Genomic DNA, 12,741 nt, shown 5'->3' on the forward strand with positions numbered 1-12,741 from the left:
GGCTGCTGACAGCTGCTGGGCACCAGGGCTGGCAAACACAGCCACAGAGAGCCCTGTCTCCCTGTCCTTCAGAGCGGCGTCTCGTGTAGCAGTGGGTGTGATGTGCCACTGGAGACCTGCTCTGGTGAGGAGCCCCAGGAGCTGCAGTCTCCTGTGCCCTGGGCTGGCGGAGGTGATGCTGCAGTTCCCAGGGGCTGTGCCTGCCCTGGCCAAGCCTTGGCTGGGCTCTGCAGCCTTCCCCGGGGGTGCTGAGCACACGGGGAGTCCTCTGGGTGCCCCGTCCTGCCCAAGGCCATTCCCAACAGTGACCAACGCCAGGAGGAGCCATTACCCCCACTTCATTTTTTTTTTTTTCCCTTCCAGACCTTATTTATTGAAAGCAAACAAACCACGTGTCTTGGGCAAATATTATGACATTTCATTATTCACACTTGGTGTGATAAGTGAGCCGGTTTAGGGGCTGTGGTTGATGATTTATTTGGTTTGGATGTGGATATAAATCCAGCCCGTGGAGGAAGCACTGTAACTCTGTAGGAATGCGGACGCTCTCGTGTCCACTGGAGCATAGCCAGTACCCAGAACCTAATTTGTGGTGTTTTAATGCAAACAGGGCACACAAACCCATTTGTAATGTTGTAGGAACCAGGTGATTTCAGCAGCGTCCAAGAAGGTCTGGGCAGTGGAAGGTGCATATTTGCTTAGTAGATAGAGAAGTGAAATTCCATTTAAAACAAACATTTATTTGCTGTACAAACTATTGATTGCTCTGCTCAGGATAAAAGGGAGAAATAGAATAAATGCTCTTTATTTTGTTCCACTGCTTTTGTGTTGCAGACAGGCTTTGGGGGTTTCAGCTGGGGCTGTCCATGTTCATACAATAAACACCTCTGCCGGGGTGTCAGGCACAGGAGCGTGTCCAGGTGTGGTGACAGTGATGATCCCTTGCCCCTTGTCCCTGTGCTCCAGGTGAGAACCTGCCGGAGCTCTCCCGGGAGCTGTCCTTGTGTGGTGCCTCTCTGGGACCAGGGCAGGAGTGTCTGACCCTGCTCCTCCTCCCCTGCCCCTCTGCCTGAGGTGCATTCTGGCTCAGGGCTTCCTGGGGTCTCTGGGATGGATCAAACTGCTCTGCAGGGCAAAAGCTGTGCTCTAGGAGAAGAAATGCTTCGGCTGCAAGGCGAGCTGCTGAGGGCTGGGCAAACCAACAGGTTTTGTCCCCCTTTGAGCACACGAGATCCAGCCCTGGTGAGGTGCTGCTGTGGGTAAAGCTGCTCAGTGACCAGGGGCTTGGCCACGCTGGGGTCTGTGAGCCTGTGCCAGGAGTTAACACTGAACTGTTTGTATTTTTATGGCTGTTGCTGGCTGGGACTATTTATGGCAGAACTAAAGGAATTAATATTCATCACTTCCCCTGGCTGTGCCATATAAATCAGGAGCGGCTTGTCCCAGCCATGGCGTGGCAGAGGCTCAGAGGTGGCTGGACAGTCTTGGTGCACAAATTAAAGCTTTTGGAAAGGCCTCTGCTGCTGCCTTGAGCTGCCAGGCCAGTCTGGGGCTGCAGGGACACTGCCCTCCTGGGGGTGGAGGTGAGCCTCAGCCCCTGGGCAGGTGCTGGTGGACAGCAGATTTTGGGCTCTCCAGGGCAGACCTGGAGATGCACAGCCCTGCAGACTCCCCAGAGGGGCTTGGCAGGCTGTCCCAGCTCTGCAGGACACGGTGGGATGCACTGGCAGGGCTGGAGCAGAGCAGGGAGAGCCTGGGGCTGTGCTGGGCTCACCTGGGGAGGTGCTGATGTATCCCGAGGTGTCCTGAGGTGTCCTGAGGTGTCCCTGCACCGGCAGGAGCCGGTTCCATGAGCTGGGGCTCGGTGGCTCAGCCTGGCAGTGCAGGGGGGTCACATCCTCCAGCCCTGAGCTCCTCCAGCCCTGTCCCCGGTGGTGGGGAGCAGCCTCGAGCCCTGCTGTGGCTGTTGATTTGGAGCCTTTTCCTGGAAAAAGCCACAATCATTTGTCCCCGGGACATGGTGGGCATAAGCAAAGGGCAATGTTTTCCAGCATTCTTTTCCCAGAGAAGTAAAAATTCACGTGAATATTCCGTGTGCTCGTGCCTGGTTTGACACGTTCTGGGCTGCAAATGCCCTCCCCCCACTGAAGCTGGGCAATCAAAGCCCCAGAGTGACATTTTCCACTCGATTTTCCCCAGTGACGGTGTGTGGATGTTTGGGGATGGATGCAGGGAGAAGGGCTGGCTGTGTTTGCACATCTGTCAGCAGTTCCAGGTTTGCCGCAGCTCCTGGGCAGCTTGAGGGGGGCTCTGCCCCAGGGCCAGGACTCCTTTGCTCCCTGGGTTTCCCCTCCGTGCGTTTCCACCCCGCCACCCCATCTCTGGATAAACCGAGGCTGTTTGGGACCCCCCTGCTGCTGGGGGTGGCCTCAAACAACCCTGGGGCTCCGGGCAGTTCCAGCTCTCTGCTCTGGGAGCCCACATCACGCGTCTTCAGTGCGTTCCAGTCTCCGGCTGGAGCCAAGGCAGAGGCCCCAGGTTGTTCTGTGCTGCTTTGGGGTCAGCCTTTTATTGCCATCGCCCTGGGGACTGTGCTGTCGTGGCTTGCTGTCTGTTAAACGGCTGTAAAATGAAAATAACAGCGACCCTCCGGTGCTCTGAGCCCAGCGACTGCTGGAGCTGCACTGGAGCTGCACTGGAGCAGCTGCTGCAACAGCTCCTGGTTTGCTTTGCTGCGTTTTCCCTGCAGAAACTCGGAGCAAAGGATCTGCTTGGGAAATCCGGGAGATGAGGAGGGGAAAGGTGCTCACCTGGGGCTGGGGAGTGTCTTCACTTTACAAAAGCGTTTTGTATAGAGCCTTTAAAGCAGGTGAAAGGGACGCTCCATAGCGGTGACTGGAGACCAGATCTGCTCCTAGGAGCTTGGGGTAGAAAATGGAGGTTGCAGTCCACGTTCCAGCCTTGAATATTTTCTCGAACTGGAATTATTTAACTGCCGTTTGGATCTGTATCGATGGAGTAGGGAAGGCTGTAGGAGCTGGGCATGTGGGATTTTCCTGCTGCCGAAAGAGGCGGCGCGGGAGATGCCGCCGGAGCCGTTCTGCGGTCTCAGAGCTCCATCTAGTGAGGGCTGCCCGAGGAAGAGCATCCTCCTCCTCCTCCTCCTCCTCTGGAGCCCCCTCGGCCCCGGAGAGCTCCTCCCTCGCCCGGCTCCCTTTCCTGGGGGCAGTCGGAGCCGCTGGCTTTGCCTCCCGAGGGGTTCGCGGTGCTTTTCCCCGGCGCTGGTGGCCCCCGGGAGGTGCGGGGAGCCCGGGACGGTGGGAGGGATGGGCTGCCCCTGCCCAGAGAGGTGTGTGTGTGTGCGGGCTGTGAAACGGGAAAGGCGGTTCCCCAGGCTGCAGGAATCCCTGCCTGCCCTCCCTGCTGCGGGCTTTGGGCTGCGGGAATCCCTGCCTGCCCTCCCTGCTGCGGGAATCCCTGCCTGCCCTTCCTCCTGCGGGCTTTGGGCTGCGGGAATCCCTGCCTGCCCTTCCTCCTGCGGGCTTTGGGCTGCGGGAATCCCAGCCTGCCCTCCTTCCTGCGGGCTTTGGGCTGCGGGAATCCCTGCCTGCCCTCCCTGCTGCGGGCTTTGGGCTGCGGGAATCCCTGCCTGCCCTCCCTGCTGCGGGAATCCCTGCCTGCCCTCCCTGCTGCGGGAATCCCTGCCTGCCCTCCCTGCTGCGGGAATCCCTGCCTGCCCTCCCTGCTGCGGGCTTTGGGCTGCGGGAATCCCTGCCTGCCCTCCCTGCTGCAGGAATCCCTGCCTGCCCTCCTTCCTGCGGGCTTTGGGCTGCGGGAATCCCTGCCTGCCCTCCCTGCTGCAGGAATCCCTGCCTGCCCTCCCTGCTGCGGGCTTTGGGCTGCGGGAATCCCTGCCTGCCCTCCCTGCTGCGGGAATCCCTGCCTGCCCTCCTTCCTGCGGCCTTTGGGCTGCGGGAATCCCTGCCTGCCCTCCCTGCTGCGGGAATCCCTGCCTGCCCTCCCTCCTGCGGGCTTTGGGCTGCGGGAATCCCTGCCTGCCCTCCCTGCTGCGGGCTTTGGGCTGCGGGAATCCCTGCCTGCCCTCCCTCCTGCGGGCTTTGGGCTGCAGGAATCCCTGCCTGCCCTCCCTGCTGCAGGAATCCCTGCCTGCCCTCCCTGCTGCGGGAATCCCTGCCTGCCCTCCCTGCTGCGGGCTTTGGGCTGCGGGAATCCCTGCCTGCCCTCCCTGCTGCAGGAATCCCTGCCTGCCCTCCCTGCTGCGGGAATCCCTGCCTGCCCTCCCTGCTGCGGGAATCCCTGCCTGCCCTCCCTGCTGCAGGAATCCCTGCCTGCCCTCCCTGCTGCGGGCTTTGGGCTGCAGGAATCCCTGCCTGCCCTCCCTGCTGCAGGAATCCCTGCCTGCCCTCCCTCCTGCGGGCTTTGGGCTGCAGCACGGCTGAGCACACCCCTGACCCCGGTGGGGACGGGCCCTTTAGAGCCCCGGAGGAAACGTCTGCTCTTGTCCCCTCTGCCCCAAAGGGGATGTAAGGAAACGCCGTGGGTCTGAGCTCGCAGGAGCCGGCACAGCTCCCGTGTGCCAGGGGTGTCCTGCCCAGGGCCATGGGGAACGGGAGGCCAGCACGAGGGACCTGCACGGGCAGGGGCTTGTGTCTGTGCACCGGGAGAGACCTGGGCAGGCCCTTTGGGAAAGGTGTACCTGGCCCTGTGGGGTCATCCCTGGCCGTGTGTGGGGTCACACCTGGCCATGTGGGGTCACACTTGGCTGTGTGTGTGGGGTCACCCCTGGCCATATGGGGTCACCCTTGGCCCTGTGGGGTCACCCCTGGCCGTGTGTGGGGTCACCCCTGGCTGTGTGTGGGGTCACCCCTGGCTGTGTGTGGGGTCACCCCTGGCCGTGTGTGGGCTCACCCCTGGCTGTGTATGGGGTTACCCCTGGCTGTGTGTGGGGTCACCCCTGGCTGTGTGTGTGGGGTCACCTCTGTGTGTGGGGTCACCCCTGTGCGTGGGGCCACCCCTGGCCATGTGGGGTCACCCCTGGCCGTGTGGGGTCACCCCTGGCTGTGTGTGGGGTCACCCCTGGCTGTGTATGGGGTCACCCCTGGCCATGTGTGTGGGGTCACCCCTGGCTGTGTGTGGGGTCACCCCTGGCCGTGTGGGGTCACCCCTGGCTGTGTGTGGGGTCACCCCTGGCCGTGTATGGGGTCACCCCTGGCTGTGTGTGGGGTCACCCCTGGCCATGTGTGGGGTCACACTTGGCTGTGTGTGTGGGGTCACACCTGTGTGTGGGTCAGAACCGTCCAGGGCAGAGCATTCCCCGGGCTCCTCAGGGTTCCAGAGGCACTGGCAGGGATCCCCTCCCCTCTTACCTGCCCTGCCAGGTGCCACTCGTGCTGCTCCTGGCACCCCAGTGGCACTTGGTCACTTTGGGGGTGTCCCCGGGGCTGTGTCCTGCTGAATCTCACACCAGCAGCTGACTCTCCTGTGGCTCCAGAGCTGGGCAATATCCCGAAATTCCAGCTCCAAATGCCAGAGCACACGTTTGCTTTAAACCCACTGGACTGTGATCTGGTTCTGTATTTCTGGGGAAAGTTTCTGCTCCACGTGCCCGTTCTGCCAGAGTTATTTTTACTCGTTAGAACAGTTATTGGGGCACTTTTATGTTTATTGCTTCTTTCCTTCGCGGCTCAACGATAAGAAAAGATAACTCTGGCCCTGGCTTGAAGCAGTGCTGTTCTGCTTGGACTAACAATTGTATTTTAATGGCCCCAGATAAGGGATTAGTGCTTGGTTTTGGCAAAGATCTGCTTTTACTGCTAGAAATAGTCCGGACTGTGCATTTTATATGGGCAAGTGCCATTAAAAATTACTTGTACCCACCCAAAGGAACAAACCCCAACTATTTGTATTCCTGGAATAAATAGGAATAATGGGTTCAGACTGAGAGGGGACACTGAGGTTAGCCATTGGAGAGGAATCCTTCCCAGTCTGGTCCCATGGCAGAGGCACCTCCGGGGGACAGCGGGGCTGTGCTGGGGCTGGGCCACCTGGGGCTGGGCCCTGTCCCTTTGCTGGGGCACTGGGGTGGAAAGATAAAGAACACTGGCACTGGGCAGATTTTAGTGCTGATCAGTGCAGGTTTTAGGCTGCAGCAGAGTCAGGACGTGCCCGGGGGTCTGTCACGTGAGGGGTGCTCAGGGCTTCAGAAGGGCCAGTTCAGCCAATTTCACGCTGGAAGTGCCTCTCCTGTCTCTGTAAATATTATTTCAGTGAGCTGTCCATCTGCAGCCAGCTCAGCCTTGGGTTTCCAGGCACCCAGAGAGGGCGGCTCAGGCTGGTTTTAGTGCTGTGGTCGGATGAGAAGGTGTTGGGGAAAAAACTTGGGTTTTCAGCTGCTTGCAGGGGTGGGGGGCAGTGGGGACAGGGTGACATCTGGGGAGGGAAAGGGCTGGTCACAGGGCAGAGGGGACAGTGCCCTGTGCTGTGTCTGTGCCAGGGGAGGGGACAATGCCCTGTGCTGGGGGATGTCGCTGTGCCAGGGGAGGGGACAGTGCCCTGTGCTGGGGGATGTCCCTGTGCCAGGGGAGGGGACAGTGCCCTGTGCCCTGTGCTGTGGGGATGTCCCTGTGCCAGGGGAGGGGACAGTGCCCTGTGCCCTGTGCTGTGGGGATGTCCCTGTGCCAGGAGAGGGGACAGTGCCCTGAGCTGTGTCTGTGCCAGGGGAGGGGACAGTGCCCTGTGCTGTGGGGGTCTTTGGTCCCTGTCCCGCTGCTGTCCCGGGCTCAGCAGCACTGGGGTTTGCAAACCCCGGAGGGTTGTTCTGTGTGTCACATCACAAATCCTTTATTTCTGTTCCACCCCTGGTGTCAGGGGTCACTCTGGGCCGGCTCCTCCTGTCCCGGGTGAGCTGCCGGAGGCTCCGAGCTCGCCCCAAACCCGCCCGGGGCAGCAATGCCGTGAGGCTCCGGGGAAAGTCCAGCAGAATTGTCCCTGCTGGTGACGATGGGCAGGCTCCCGGCTCCCGGCTCCGGGCAGGAGCAGCTCCTGCTTTGTTCAGCCCCGGCTCCTGAGCCCTGCGCTGAGCCCCGAACCCCTCTGCTCCGTGCTGTTAGCATTACAAATGATCCTATTGCACAGAACCGACCTTTTCCTTTGCTGGTGGTTTGGGGGGGTTGGGTTTTTCCAGTGAAAGGGAAAAATCGGAACAGTGCTATCAGGATCCCACAGATCCTTTTGTATAGCTTTTTTTCTTTTTTCCCTTTGTACCACGCTGTTCACAAGCACTTAAGGGTGTGAACGCTCCTTAAGCACTCACGGTTTCGAGCTCTTTAGTGTCATTCTCGGCAGTTTTTAGCTGTTCACACGTTTCAGAGCACAAAAAAAGAAAAAAAAAAGGCACTTTCCGAAAGTGTCTCCAGCGGAAGAGGAGCGGCAGCAGCGAGCCCCTGGCGCTGCCATGCGATGCCAGGCTGACGAGTCTCGGCTATTTTTGTGCGGTCGTACTTCTGGGCTGAGCTATTCATAAAGTGTGTTTTCAATTAATTCTTTAAAAATAGCCGTTTGCGGAGCCAAAGCCGCTCTCACCGAGTGTCAGTGCAGTCGGGGGTTGTGTCTGGGGCTGTGCCCTGCAGGTGTCACACCGCACATTTGTGGCAGGGGCTGTGCCCTGCAGGTGTCACACCGCACATTTGTGGCAGGGGCTGAGCCCTGCAGGTGTCACACCGCACATTTTGGAAGGGGCTTTGCCCTGCAGGTGTCACACCGCACATTTGTGACAGGGGCTGTGCCCTGCTGGTGTCACACCGCACATTTTGGAAGGGGCTGTGCCCTGCAGGTGTCACACCGCACATTTGTGACAGGGGCTGAGCCCTGCAGGTGTCACACGGCACAGAGAGCGGTGACCCCAGGGGATGTGCGCCTTCCCCCCAGCTCACACCAGATTCCCGTTGTCTGTGAGCGAATCCCCAGACACTCCCCAGCCCTGAGGTTCCCGCTTGCCCCGGGGGTGGCTGAGATGCTGAATCCATCTCACTGATTTAATTTTTCGCTGCGGAAGTTCCTCGGGGACCTGTGCTGCTGCAGCTCCTCTCCTGCCCGGGGGATGTTCCCAATGTGGGGTTTGATTGTCGCAGGGAGAAATAATGGAGCAGTTAACTTTGCTGCCCATGCTCAGGAGAAAGCCCAATAGATCAGCGGGTGGATGACACCCGGAGCCTCTCCCTGTGCCGTCACACCACTGCTGTGGCCAGGCCGGCGCTTTCTGGCTCCTCTCTGTGCTCTTTTCTTGCCGGGATGGAGTTTCTTTTTTAATCTGCTGCAATATGAAGGTCACTTTCATCGGCTGAATAACATCAGGGAGTTGGGCACGGGGAGGACTGATTGTTCCCAGGGGTTATTTTTGATTGTTCCCAGGGGGTATTTTTGATTGTTCCCAGGGGGTATTTTTAGACTGGTACCTGAGGAAACAAACTGCCCATGTGCCACGAGCAGAATGAAAAGAAATTGGTCACTTTAGGGAAAAGGCACAGGGCAGTGAGCCAGGACAGCTCCGTGTGGCACAGGGCAGTGAGCCGGGACAGATCCCTGTGGCACAGGGCAGTGAGCCGGGACAGATCCCTGTGGCACAGGGCAGTGAGCCGGGACAGATCCCTGTGGCACAGGGCAGTGAGCCGGGACAGATCCCTGTGGCTCAGGAGCCAGGACAGATCCCTGTGGCACAGGGCAGTGAGCCAGGACAGATCCCTGTGGCACAGGAGCCAGGACAGATCCCTGTGGCTCAGGAGCCAGGACAGATCCCTGTGGCTCAGGGCAGTGAGCCGGGACAGATCCCTGTGGCACAGGAGCCAGGACAGATCCCTGTGGCTCAGGGCAGTGAGCCGGGACAGATCCCTGTGGCACAGGAGCCAGGACAGATCCCTGTGGCACAGGAGCCAGGACAGATCCCTGTGGCACAGGGCAGTGAGCCAGGACAGATCCCTGTGGCACAGGAGCCAGGACAGATCCCTGTGGGACAGGAGCCAGGACAGATCCCTGTGGCACAGGAGCCAGGACAGATCCCTGTGGCACAGGAGCCAGGACAGATCCCTGTGGCACAGGGCAGTGAGCCAGGACAGATCCCTGTGGCACAGGAGCCAGGACAGATCCCTGTGGCTCAGGAGCCAGGACAGATCCCTGTGGCTCAGGAGCCAGGACAGATCCCTGTGGCACAGGAGCCAGGACAGATCCCTGTGGCTCAGGAGCCAGGACAGCTCCGTGTGGCTCAGGAGCCAGGACAGATCCCTGTGGCACAGGAGCCAGGACAGATCCCTGTGGCACAGGAGCCAGGACAGATCCCTGTGGCTCAGGAGCCAGGACAGATCCCTGTGGCTCAGGAGCCGGGACAGATCCCTGTGGCACAGGGCAGTGAGCCGGGACAGATCCCTGTGGCTCAGGGGAGCAGCTCCGGGGCCGGGTTCCAGCTCAGCCCAGCGGGCTCAGCCCTGGCACGGCACCCCCAGACTGAGGGGCACCCCCAGCTCCTTGGGATGGTGATGGACACCTCACTGCAGTTCTCCTTTTCTGCCTTTTTCCTCACTGAGTGCCAGGTAAAACAGTCAGAGATCTCTTCTTCCTGTTGCTTTTCTCCTCTGTAAGATTTCCTCTGTGCTGTTTTTCCTGTGAGTTTGAGGACCTTTGCCACAGCCTTGTCCAGAAGCAGTGCTGGATAATCTTTCCTCTTTCAAAGGAAATTCCTTTTCCGACGTTAGCAGAACATTTGTTTGTGTGACAGTTCCCATTTAGCTTTTGACAAGCTCGGTAGCCGGTCAATTTATTTTACTTTTTAAGCGAAATAATTAACAAAGGAAAAAAAATGACTTCCTTCGGCCAGCCCTACAGAGACATTAGCCTTTGTGACACAGTTTTAATTTACGACCCCTTTAATGGTCGTGCAGCACAATTTTATGGCTTCGAGCAGGATGAGGGCAGAGCCGGGTCCCCGCACCCCTGGATCTCTGGGTCCCCGCATCCCTGGGTCCCCGTGTCCCCGCACCCCTGGGTCCCCGCATCCCTGGGTCCCTGGGTCCCCGGGTCCCCGCAGCGCTGGGTCTCTGGGTCCCCGTGTCCCCGTGTCCCCGCAGCGCTGCCCTGAGGGCGGCCAGGACGGATCCGTCGGGACAGCGGCTGCGGCCACCGGAGCCTCTCCTCGGAGGTTTCTCGGCCAGCGCAGCCGGGAGAGTTATCGCCGCCCTCTGTTTTATCCCAACAACGATCTTTAAGGGAAAAAAAACAGGCCAGCTCTAAACGTGCTCTGTTTATGCGGCCCCATTAGGTTTGGAATAACAGAGACGGTATCGCGTAGCCGAGGCGGCGGCTCTGAAGCCGGACTCCGCCGGGGCTGAGGATGGCCTGGAGCGGCTCCGTGGGTCAGTTGTTAACTGCTGCTGCCCCGGGATGCTCCTGGATTGTCCCCGTCAGGCGGACACGGGCATTCCCCGGCTGTTCCCGCATTCACAGACACACCGGAGCCGCCGCTGGTGAATTGTTTCTCCCAGCAGAGGCGTTGCATGCCCCGGGCAGGGCCGATGGGCCGATGGGCTGACGGTGGATGTGCCCCCGCTGACCCCGAGCTGCCGAGCCGCACACACACACCGAGGGAATCTCCGCAGAGCTCGGAGGGGGGCGGTGCCGAGAATCCCATTTTAAATGGTTTTGCATCCAAAGGTGCAGCAGCTGGGCTGGCCGGGCGGCGAGACCTGTCACAGCGAGAAGCAGCTCCAGCAGCTGGGGGTGACCTGCTCGGGCAGGAGTCCAGGTCAGTGCTTTTATTCCTGATTTTATTGCAATTCAGGAGTTCAGCTGGGCTCTCTGGGGTGAAGCTGGAGGGGATTTACTGCCCTGGGTCAGTCATTCTCCCCCAGCAGGGGCCTGGAGGGGCAGCTGTATTCCTTAGTGGGGACAGCCCTGCGCTGGGAGCTGGGCTGGGCTCAGAGGCAGGGGGTGGTTTGTGGTCACACAGGAGCTCAGGGGGGGTTCATGGTCACACAGGAGCTCAGGGGGGGTTCATGGTCACACAGGAGTTTGGGGATGGTTCATGGTCACACAGGAGCTCAGGGGTGGTTCATGGTCACACAGGAGTTTGGGGATGGTTCATGGTCACACAGGAGCTCAGGAGGGGTTCATGGTCACACAGGAGCTCAGGGACAGTTCATGGTCACACAGGAGTTTGGGGATGGTCCATGGTCACACAGGAGCTCAGGGGTGGTTCATGGTCACACAGGAGTTTGGGGACGGTTCATGGTCACACAGGAGTTTGGGGACAGTTCATGGTCACACAGGAGTTTGGGGACAGTTCATGGTCACACAGGAGTTTGGGGATGGTTCATGGTCACACAGGAGTTTGGGGATCGTTCATGGTCACACAGGAGCTCGGGGACGGTCCATGGTCACACAGGAGTTTGGGGATGGTTCATGGTCACACAGGAGCTCAGGGGTGGTTCATGGTCACACAGGAGTTTGGGGACGGTCCATGGTCACACAGGAGCTCAGGGGTGGTTCATGGTCACACAGGAGCTCAGGGGTGGTTCATGGTCACACAGGAGCTCAGGGGTGGTCCATGGTCACACAGGAGCTCGGGGACGGTCCATGGTCACACAGGATCTCAGGGATGGAGCTGGAGCTGCCGAGGCTCGGCTCCAGCCCGGCCCCAGGGCTGTGGTGGGGCACATCCCGGGCTCCTTTCCCTGGTGTTTCAGTGCAGCCGCAGGAGCTGCTGCTGCTCCGGCGTTTCCATTTGGGGATCACGGACAGGGTGGAAGAATCTTGCGAGGTTCAGCACAAAGCCACCGCTGCCCCGCTAGGTGCCTCCCGAGCGCTTCCCACCTCCCCCAAGTGTCCCAATGACCCTGGGTGACCTTGGCCTTGCTTTGCCAAACCACATCCCCATCCCTGGGAGAGCCCGGAGCGGTCCAGCCGTGCCCCGCACACCGTGGGCTCAGCACAGCCCTGCCACAGGAGACCCTCGGCTGCCTTGGGGACACCAAGGCCTGCGGGTGACGGGGCAGAAGGTGCCCTGAGCCTTTGGAAAGGGAACGGGACACGTCCCCTGCTGCCAGGAGTTAACAGCAGCCTCCGGAGCCGCGGCGATGCCCGCGGAGATCTCACTGCGGGACTGTTCATGCAGGAGTCATGTGTTACAAGGTTATTAGGAAGCGAATGTGGGAGTGCACATAAATTAGGCAGGATTGGCTGTTGTCCTTGGAAATTAGGGAGCGTTTGAACACACTCGGGCATCGGGAAAGAGCCTGGAGGCAGTTTCAGAGGTCTGGGAAAAACCTTGCCGATTTAGCAGCAGGAGAAGCAGCTGCTGGGGGAAGGTGCCAGTGGATCCTCTTGGGGCACAGAGTCATCAGAGCCGGTTTTTAACCCAGCCTGGCAGCTGGGAGCAGCAGCCCGTCCCCGTGGGTGCTGGTTTTGGCTGGGCTGGGTCAGTTTTCCTCAGAGGGCAGTGTTTGGGGGCTGCACGGGGACACGGTGCAGTTTGTGTCAGTGGCTGAGCCATGGCATTGAGCTGTCCTGCACCACGCAGCAGCCTCTCCCTGCAGCACAGAGCCTGCGCTGGGCACTTCTGCACCGTGTGGAGAGGGATGGAGATCTCTGGGGACTCGGAGCTTTGCTTTTATTCCGATATTGCTCAGGGCTTGTTGAAATGTGCCGGGAGCAGCTGGAATAAATGTCTTTGTGCCA

Source organism: Sylvia atricapilla, chromosome 11 (assembly GCF_009819655.1).
Source record: "Sylvia atricapilla isolate bSylAtr1 chromosome 11, bSylAtr1.pri, whole genome shotgun sequence".
In the NCBI taxonomy this organism is placed as follows: Eukaryota; Metazoa; Chordata; class Aves; order Passeriformes; family Sylviidae; genus Sylvia; species Sylvia atricapilla.